At 38.9% G+C, this 10,669-nt stretch overlaps 1 non-coding gene across 1 annotated transcript; it reads right to left on the reverse strand.

Annotated features, from left to right (window-relative positions):
- Positions 1-6,697: 6,697 nt before the first annotated feature.
- On the reverse strand, positions 6,698-6,804 carry LOC112414226 (U6 spliceosomal RNA). The gene has a single exon (XR_003006108.1). It is a non-coding gene; the product is annotated as a U6 spliceosomal RNA (small nuclear RNA).
- Between the last annotated feature and the right edge of the window lie 3,865 nt (positions 6,805-10,669).

A 10,669-nucleotide genomic window follows, 5' to 3' on the forward strand; every position in this document is an offset into this window, starting at 1 on the left:
TCAGCACTAGTTTTAACTTTCAGGAGGTTTTGTCCTCTGTTACTCTTTCATAACATCCTGTTACTGTTTTAAGGGTGCAGTTTTCTCACTCCGTGTGTGTCTGTGTGCATGTGTGTTCGCATATGCATGCATGTTCTCTCTTGTTCCCTGAATTGTTGTTTTCAGTCTTTATATTGGAAGCTTCTTCAGCTGTCTGGGGGAATCTTGACTGTGCATATTTAAGAATGAGCTAGCTATGAGCTCTCTGTACTTCAGTGAGATGTGTCATTGGGCCAAGATGATGGGACAGGAATGCTGACATTCTGAATGGAAGAAGGCATGGTATTTTCTATGGAGCCATCAAATTTATTTAGTGAATAATGTTTCATTGTTACCATTAACAATGGTAAAATCTGAGAGGTAATATCCAAAATTATATGTTTTTATTTCTTTAGACATCTCTGTATTTTCTGAATTTTTAACAATTAGTGTGTTTTTAATAACCAGAATATATATAAATCTATTTTTGAAGTGATGACTGTCTGTATACATAAAATTTTGTGTATGTCTTGACTTCTCTAAGCCAAGTGCCCATATTTAAATTATTTGTTCAGGAGAATACATTATTTGAAGTTTTAAATCCATATTTTTACATTTTCTCTCCAGAAAGAATGCAAATATATATTTACCAGCAGTATTTGACAGTACTAGTTTCCTAGACCCTATTGGAGCCAAGGAATGATAGGTCTTCACTCATTTTTTTCCTTGTTAGCCAATTAGATAGGTTATCACTTCTGGTGCTTTCTACAAGGCACACCTCATATGAATAGCACTCAAGGAGTTAACCTTTTCAAACTGTTATTTGTACACTCTCCAAAGTTTTTCTTTGCTTTTAACTCTTTTTATGCCAACTTTTTTTTTTTGTCTGTCTGGTTTATTTTCTTATGAGTAGTTATCAAAAGAACCACTTAAATGTTTGGAGCCCTTCTTTTCTGAGTCCATAAAAATCTGACAACTAAAACAAATTCCTGAATTCATCAGATTTCAAAATGATTTTTCCTCTGGTTGAGTCAGTGTAGGGAGGGAATTAGGAGTTCAGGACTTCAAGTCAGACTGCCTGAGCTCAAATCCTAGCTGTACAACAACATCTGTAACCTTAGTCTAGTTAATGAACTAGACTCATTTCCCTCATCTATGTAATAAGGACTATGTGAAACTATCCATATAAACATGTGACACAGTGCTGGTACATAAAAAACTCTTAAGTTATGTTTATTACTATCATTGCGACAATTATAAGAAGGAATACTCCTGGATAGGTATAATGCTATGGACTGAATTGTGCCCCCCACCCCCGATTTATATATGAAGACGTAACCCTCAATATGATGGTATTTGGAGGTGGGGTCTTTGGGAGATAATTAGGTTTAGATGAGATCATGAAAGTGGGGCCCTCATGATGGGATTAGTGCCCTTATAAGAAGAGAAACCAAAGAGTTCTCCCCCCACCCCCCTAATGTTATGAAATAGCAAGACGACAGTCGTCTAAAAGCCAGGAAGAGAGCCCTCAGCAGGCCTCCACTGTGTTGGCACCCTGATCTCAGACTTCTAGTCTTAAATACTGAAAGAAAAAACTGTCAAGCTAGAATTCTTTACCAATTCTATACCTTCTTTCAAAACAAAAGGTATACCAATTCTATACCCTCTTTCAAAAGCAAAAGTGAAGTAAAGACTTTCTCAGACCTATTAAAGCTAAAAGAATTCAGCAGCAGCAGACCCTCCCTACAAGAAATATTAAAGGAAGCCATTCAGGCAGGAGGAAAATAGCACCAGATGGAAACCTAGATCTACTCAAAGAAATGAAGCACATCAGCAATGATAAGTACATGGATGGGTATATGTAGCAATGATAATTACATGGATGGGTATATGTTTTCTCAAACAGAACAACCTGTTCCTAGGAAGAGCTATTCTGTTCTTATGACACTACATAAGTGAAACAAAGAAAGAGTTAAGATACTATGTTTTTCCAGTTTCTGCTTGGAATTAGATATGGATCATTCCCTCCTGTGGTATAACTCCCTTGACTGAGCAAAAACATCTGGAAAGTCATTTCTGTGACTTTAGCCAACAGTTTGTTAGTCATTATGCATTTCTTCACTAACCTGGAGTGTACATAGCAGTAGGAGGCAGATTGTTTTCTTAATTTGTTTTCAATGTTTCACCTCATTTGTTTCTGTGGTTATGAAATGAACAAATTCTCTCTTCACTCTGAGATACGAAATTTAAAACTTTGGTTCACCAAATGTTTTAAAAATAAAGGTGAATTTGTGAATTGTATAAGTATCAGAATTAAAAGCAAAATTTTCTGCTTAAACTACCACTTAGGAGCAAATAAATTGTGTACGTATACTATAAGCTCCTTTATTGATCCTAGGTTTGTCTTTTTTGAGATTTTCATAGGCTTCTCCATTTCAGGCTCACATAGGCTTTATTGCTTACTTTCCAAACTTCAGTTTGGTCGTTTCTCACCTATATGTGTCTTCATCGTATGTTTGAAACATTGAATGTTTCATTTATGGTTACATACAGATAGAAACTCATTATCTTTTGAAGAAACCAATTTATAGCAATAATCTGTGATAAAACACTATTTTAGAGGAAAAGTGGTTCTTATTTGTTACAGCCTGTTTGTTGGTTGGGCAACCAACCAATTTAGCATTCCACTGCAGGCAGGAACCAGCTGTGGGGTGGGGAGAGTAACATAATCAAGAGCAAGGGATAAAAAGGTCCACTGTGCTTTTCCTAGGCTGTGGGAAGGGTCAGTTGGTGAAACACCACCATCTTGTCTGGACACTATGAGAGAAGTCCCACCTGGCCACTGGGGAAGATAGGTGATAGACAAGATGGACAAGAAAGACGTTGGTGATGATTTTCCTGATGTGAAGACCTCTAAATGTATTCCCTCAGGATGACCCTGAATAAAGATGAGAGAAGGAGCTTTATCTGTAATGAAGCATTCTCTCAATAGCCTATCAGCCAAACAAACTGCAGTTCCTCCGTATTTACTCCTGGGGTTCAACTGTCAGAACATCAGGAGTCTAGTCTTGATTGTGTCTTTTCAACCTTGAAAAAGACCACTTAAAATCATTCTGTCTATAATGCTTATCTGTACTTGTTTTGAGAGCATCAAATAAATTGTTAGAGCATTTTGAAAGAGTATAAACTGAACACGAATAAAGAACTAGGGTGGAAGAAACCTTAACTCTCAACCTACTTCAGTTAGGAAAGGAGATTTGAAAGGATGCCTGGGGACAACCCAATTAAAAGGATTCTCAAGTATCAGTTACCTTGATCTCTTTTTATGTCCCCAACTTTTTTTTTGCAGTACGCAGGCCTCTCACTCTTGTGGCCTCTCCCATTGTGGAGCACAGGCTCCGGATGCGCAGGCTCAGCGGCCAGGGCTCACGGGCCCAGCCGCTCCGCGGCATGTGGGATCTTCCCGGACTTGGGCACGAACCCGTGTCCCCTGCATCGGCAGGCGGACTCTCAACCACTGCGCCACCAGGGAAGCCCTATGTCCCCAACTTTTTATTCTGCCTGCTACCACCTTAGTTCACATTCATCTCTTAATTATTCTTGTGCTCTCACCCAGCCACCCCAAAAAACCTGCTTACCCTGTCTCCGTTATCCTTCACACTGACCACTAGTTATTCTCTAAAACTTACCTAATTACAAAATTCCTATGGCTTAGAAACCTTCAGTAGCTCCTCAGGGGACTACAGGATGGATCAAATTCTTTCCACAGTATATGAGGTCTCTTGCAATCTACTTTTCAGGTTTTTTTTTTTTCTTGGGCTATGTTGGGTCCTCGTTGCTGCGCGCAGGCTTTCTCTAGTTGTGGCAAGTGGGGGCTACTCTTCATTGCAGTGCGCGGGCTTCTCATTGGCGGTGGCTTCTCTCGTTGCAGAGCACGGGCTCTAGAGCGCAGGCTTGGTAGTTGTGGCGCACGGGCTTAGTTGCCCCGGGCTTAGTTGCCCCGCAGCATATGGGATCTTCTCGAACCAGGCCTCGAACCCGTGTTCCCTGCATTGGCAGGCGATTCTTAACCACTGTGCCACCAGGGAAGCCCCTTCAGGGTTGTTTTAAACATTAAGTTTATATAATGTCTGACACATAGAATTCAATATATCTGGTATGGTGAAATAATAACAACAGTAGCTGTAGGCTAAAAATTCATTGAAACATTTCCTAGACTGAGGAATATATTAGGTTTCAGTATCTAAAAGAAAATATCTACAGAGAAAGACCATTCTTATAAACCAGAGAAACCACTCTCTTGAAGGCAGCCTTGGTGAATGGAGCAGGAGTCAAGACACATCTTTCACTTTGTTTCCTTCCCTTTTCTCCATGAAGTGCTGATACAGTCCCAGACTGTAACCTCCAAGGGAGGTTAGACCATGCCTTTTATTTGTTTTGCCTTCTACTTCTTTTTCTTCTCCTACTGTACTAGTGAAGGAAACCAGACTATGTCACCTCAAAACATGCCACTTTAGTATATTGATGATTTTGAATTAAAGGCAAGAAGAAATAGTAGGTGTAAGAAGGACACTCTGACCCTCCTTTTCTTTCTGAAAGCAGGAGCTAAAACTCCCATGTGAAAAGTACTTTCCCTGTGCCAGAAGGAAGGAAGACATTCTTGTCATCAGAGATGGGGAATCTGGGGCTGAGAAATCTATACAAACAAACCTTATTAAACTAACCCTTATCTTCCTAGTTACATCTTGAATGGAAAAATTTGCTTTTCCTCCTGTGTGATTCTCCTTTACTCTCACACTAGTACCACAGTCACAAAACTTCTGACAACAGACTGTGTGGGATTTTGCCCACAACAAGTAATTCTTTGAAACCAGCTGGGTATCCTACAATTTAACTCAATTCTGACACTATCTAACTGGCGATAGCTTCAGATCCCACAGGTTAAGGGCTTAGTCCCGCAAGACTGCCCCCATGTTAGATGCCAACCTCAAGTACTAGGTCCCCAGGTTACCTACAACTTCTGTCTGACTTGGCTATAAATTGGAGCCTCCCACGATCTCCCCTGTCTCCACCTTGGGTTCATTTAGTTTTTAGAATGGCTCATAAAACTCAGGGAAACAGTTTACTTACTACTGTAAAAAATTAATAAACAGAAGGGGGAGCTCTCATGCCCTGTAATGGTAGCTGAGCCCAACAGGAAGAAAGCTGGCTCTTCTTTCCTGGCAAGGGCTCAGCCAGTGAAAAGCCATGGACTCTGTTTACTATAGCCTTCCCAACTTCCTTTTTCTCCCTCCCAATAAAAGCATCCTCCTTCCCTTGCCTTTTGAGAACGTTCATGTGGCTCTCCCAGGATTGCAGACCTTGAATTGAAGTTCTCTGAGGATACTAAATAAACCCATCTTTGCCTGAGAAATATCTGTCAGTCTATTTGTTTCAACACCATTTGTTATAAAAGGATATGATAAAAGATACAGATGAACATCCAGATGAAAAAGATGCATAGGGCAAGGTATATGGGAAGGGGTTCAGAGCTTCCATGCCATCTCTGGGCATGCCACTCTCTCAGCACCTCCATGTATTCACCAACCTATAAGCTCTCTGAACTGTATACTTTGAGGATTTTTAGGGAGGCTTCATCATGTAGGTATGATGTATCACTAACTCCATTTCCAGCCTCTCTCCCCACTCTGGAGAATGGGAAGTGAGGCTGAAAATTTCAAGCTTCTAATCATGGCTTGATCTTTCTGGTAACCAGCCTCCATCCAGGAGCCCACCCAGAGTCACCTCAGAACAAAAGACACTGCCAGCACCCAAGAAATCCCAAGACATTTAGGAACTGGAGCCAAAGACCAAATATTAGAACAAAAGATGCTCCTAGTGCTCTTATCACATAGGAAATTACAAGGGTTTTAGGAGTTCTCTGCCAGGAACCAGGGGCAGAGATCAATTTATGTATTTACTATTATATCAGACTTCACCATTTACTATCCTGAGCTCAAACCCCTTTGTCTTATCAATTTTTCACAAATTTATTGTTTCTTTGTCTAAAAGGTATAAAAGCTTCCTGCTCTGGTCACTTCTTTGGGTTTTCATTCTCTTGTGAAGGCTCCCATGTACATGTAAAGATTTAATAAAATGTGCACACTTTTCTCCTTTTAATCTGTCCTATGTCCGTTTAATTCTTAGGCCCAGCCAGGGACCCTAAAAGGGTAGAGAATTTTTTCCTCCCCTCTACTAGATAATACCTTCAGTACAATGTTGAATAGAAACAGTAATAGCAGACATCTTTGTCTTGTTCTAATTTTGAAAGCCAGCTGTATTAATTTCTGAAGGCTGCTATAACAAAGTACCACAAACTGGGTGGCTTAAACAATAGAAATTTATTGCCGCACGGTTTTGGAGGCTGGAAGTCTGAGATCAAGGTATCAGCAGGGTTGGTTCCTTCTGAGACTGTGAGGGGAAATCTGTCCCATGCCTCTTTCCTAGCTTCTGGTGGTTTACCGGCAATCTTGGTGTTCCTAGCATTGTAGACACATCACCTTAGTCTCTGCCTTCATGTTCAGAGAGCATTCTTTCTGTGTCTGTATCTGCTCCTGTGTCCAAATTTCCTCTTTTTATAAGGACACCAGTTATATTGGATTAGGACTCACCCTGATGACCTATTTATTATTATTACTTTTAAAATTTGGAATGCTTCACGAATTTGCGTGTCATCCTTGCGCGGGGGCCATGCTAATCTTCTCTGTATTGTTCCAATTTTAGTATATGTGCTGCCGAAGCGAGCACTGATGGCCTATTATTAATTTAACTAATTACATCTGCAATGACCCTCTTTAAATAAGGTCACATTCTGAAATACTGGTTAGGACTTCATCATATGAATTTTTGTGGGACACGATTCAACCTATAACAGCAGCTCTAACATTTTACCATTAAATATATTTGCCATGATAACCTTTATTAAGTAAGTTCTCTTCCATTCCCAATTTGCTAAAGGTTTTTATCGTAAGCAGATGTTAAACTTTGTTCATTGTTTTTACATAATTAACAAGATTTAATATATGGCTTTTATTCTTTAATCTAGTAATGCAATGATTTATACTGATAGATTTCCTAATATTAACCCATGCCTGAATTTTGAGAATAAACCCAACTTGGTCATAATTTTTAATACATTTCTTGATTCAGTTTGCTAATGTTTTAGAAGATAGCTTTTCACATCTGTGTTCATAGGAAAGATTGACCCATAAGGTTTTGTTTGTTTGTTTGGTTGGTTGGTTTTTTGGTACGGTCTTTGTCTGCTTTATATATTGTTACAATAGCCTCATAAGATGAAGTGGGGACTGTGACAGATATTACTAGTTGTTTCAGTTTGGAGTGATAAAGTTCTGGAGATGAATGGTGATAATTGTTGAACAGCAGTGTAAATATACTAAATGACACAGAACTATACACTTAAAAATGGTTAAAGTGGGGGCTTCCCTGGTGGCACAGTGGTTGGGAGTCCGCCTGCCGATGCAGGGGACACGGGTTCGTGCCCCGATCCAGGAAGATCCCACGTGCCGCGGAGCGGCTGGGCCCGTGAGCCATGGCCGCTGAGCCTGCGCATCTGGAGCCTGTGCTCCGCACGGGAGAGGCCACAGCAGTGAGAGGCCCGCGTACCGCAAAAAAAAAGGTTAAAGTGGTAAGTGTTACATTATGTATAATTTACCCCCCCACACACATACACAGAAAACCAAACCCACAGCTAACATCATACTTAACGATGAAAGACTAAAATCTCTCTAAGATCAGGAACAGGACAAGGATGTATGATCTTGCCAACTCTATTTAACATAGTACTGGAGGTTCAGGCCAGGGCAGTTAGGAAAGAAAAATAAATAAAAAGCATCTAGATTGGAAAAGAAAAAGTAAAACTGTCCCATTTAAAGGTAATGTGATCTTATATTTAGAAAATACTAAAGAATATCCACAAAAAACTAAATAGAGCTAATAAACAAGTTCAGCAAAGTTGCAGGATACAAGATCAATACACAAAAATCAGTTGTATTTCTATACGTTAACAATGAACAATCTTAGAATGAAATTCAAGAAACAATTCCATTTACAATAGTATCAAAAATAATACGTAGGATTCATTTTATACAGGGAAGTGCAAGAATTGTATACTGAAAACCACAACACATTGTTGAAAGAAATTAAGAATTAAATAACTGGAAAGATATCCAATGTTCATGGATTGGAAAATTTAATATTAAGATGGTAGTTCTCCCTAAACCGATCTACAAGTTCAACACAATCCGTATCAAAATCCCAACTACCTTTTAAAAAAGAAACAGAAAAGCTGATCCTAATATTCATATGGAATTGTAAAGGACCTTAAATAACCAAAACAATCTTATATAAGAAGAATAAAATTGAAGGATTCACATTTCCCAGTTTCAAACCTACTATAAATCTACCACATTTAAGACAATGTGGTACTAGCATAAGACATAGACCAATGGAATAGAATTGAGGGTCCAGAAATCAAACCATACAGCTATGGTCAATTGATTTTCAATAAGTCTAAGATCATTCAGTGGGAAGAAGACTACTTTCACAAGTGGTGCTAGGATGACTGGATATCCACATGCAAAAGAATGCAGTTGGACCTCTACCTCATACCATAAACAAGAATTAGCACAAAGTGAATAAGAGGCCTAAATGCAAAAGCTAAAACTAAAAACTCTTAGAAGAATACATAGATATAAATCTTTGTGACCTTGTATTAGGCAATAGTTTCTTAGATAAGACACCAAAACCACAAGCAACAAGAGAAAAAATAGATGAACTACATCAAAGCAAAAAACCTGTGTGTGTCAATGGATACAATCAAAAGAGTGAAAAGGCAATCCACAGAATGGGAGAAAATATTTGTAAACCACATATTTGATAAAGGTCTAGTATCCATAATATACAAAGAATTCTTACAACTTAATAATAAAAACACAACCTAATTAAAAATGCACAAAGGTATTGAAGACGTTTGTCCAAAGAAGATATACAAATGGCCAATAAGCACATGAAAAATGCTCACCATCATTAGTCATTAGAGAAATGCAAATCAAACCCACAATGAGATACCACTTTACACCTATTAGGATGACTGTAATCAAAAAGACAACAAGTGTTGGGAAGAATGTGGAGAAACTGGAACAGTGCTGATAGGAATGTAAAATGGTGCATTTGCTTTGGAAAGCAGCTGGATAGTTCTTCAAAAAGTTAAACATGGAATTACCATATGACCCAGCAAGTCCACTCCTAGGTATATACCCAAGAGTAGTGAAAACATAAGTTCAAATAAAAACCGGTACATGAATGTTTATAGAAGCATTATTCATAATATTCAAACAGTGGGAACAACCCAAATGTCCATCAACTGATGAATGGATAAACGAAATATGGTATATTCAAACAATGGAATATTATTTGACCATAAAAATAAATGAAGTACTGATATATACTACAATATGGATGAATCTTGAAAACATTATGCTAAGTGAAAGAAGCCAGACACAAAAGGCCACAGAATATATAATTTCATTTATGTGAAAAGTCCAGGCTAGGCAAATCCAGAGACAAAAAGATCAGTGGTTACTAGGAGCTGGGGGAAGGTAGAGAGGAGAATGAGGAGTGACTGCTCGGTGGATATGGGATGTTTTTGGGGGGTGATGAAAATGTCCTGGAATTAGATAGTGGTGATGGTTGCACAAACTTATGAACACACTAAAAACCATTGAACTGTACACTTTTAAATGGTGAATTTTATTGTATGTGAATTCTATCTCAATAAAAAAGGTACAAGACTTGAACAACCACTTCACCAGAGGGATTATACAGAAAACAAGTAAGCACATGAAAATATGTTCAACATATTAAGGAAATGCAAATTAAAACTATTGTGACCAGAGAAGCCCAAGGAGATATTATATATATGTAATATGTAATTGGTAATATGTAATTTGGTATTTAGGATGTATGTATGTAATATGGCATCTAGCACGGAATCCTGGAACAGAAAAAGGACCTCAGCAAAAAAAAGTAAGGAAATCTGAATAAAGGATGGACTTTGGTTAATAATAATGTATCAATATTGGTTCATTAATTGTTCCATGTGGGTCATACTAATATGAGATGTTAAAAAGGGTTAGTTTTTTGGGATGGTGTAACTGTTCTATGTTGATTGTGATGAATCTACTAGTGTGTTAAAATTCATATAAATGTACAACAAAAATAGCCAATTCTTTCTTCCTTCCTTCCTTCCTTCCTTCCTTCCTTTCTTTCTTTCTGCATTGGGTCTTCGTTGCTGCTTGCAGTCTTTCTCTAGTTGCCGAGAGGGGGCTACTCTTCGTTGTGGTATGCAGGCTTCTTATTGCGGTGGCTTCTCTTGTTGCGGAGCATGGGCTGTAGTTGCGTGGGCTCTAGTTGTGGCCCATGGGCTTAGTTGCTCTGCGTCATATGGGATCTTCCCGGACCAGGGATCGAACCTGTGTCCCCTGCATTGGCAGGCGGATTCTTAACCACTGTGCCACCAGGGAGTGGGGCTGCTCTTTGTTGTGGTGTGCAGGTTTCTCATTGCGGTAGCTTCTCTTGTTGCACAGCATGGGCT

The sequence above is a fragment of the Neophocaena asiaeorientalis genome, unplaced genomic scaffold, assembly GCF_003031525.2.
Source record: "Neophocaena asiaeorientalis asiaeorientalis breed wild unplaced genomic scaffold, Neophocaena_asiaeorientalis_V1.1 scaffold346, whole genome shotgun sequence".
NCBI lineage: Eukaryota > Metazoa > Chordata > Mammalia > Artiodactyla > Phocoenidae > Neophocaena > Neophocaena asiaeorientalis.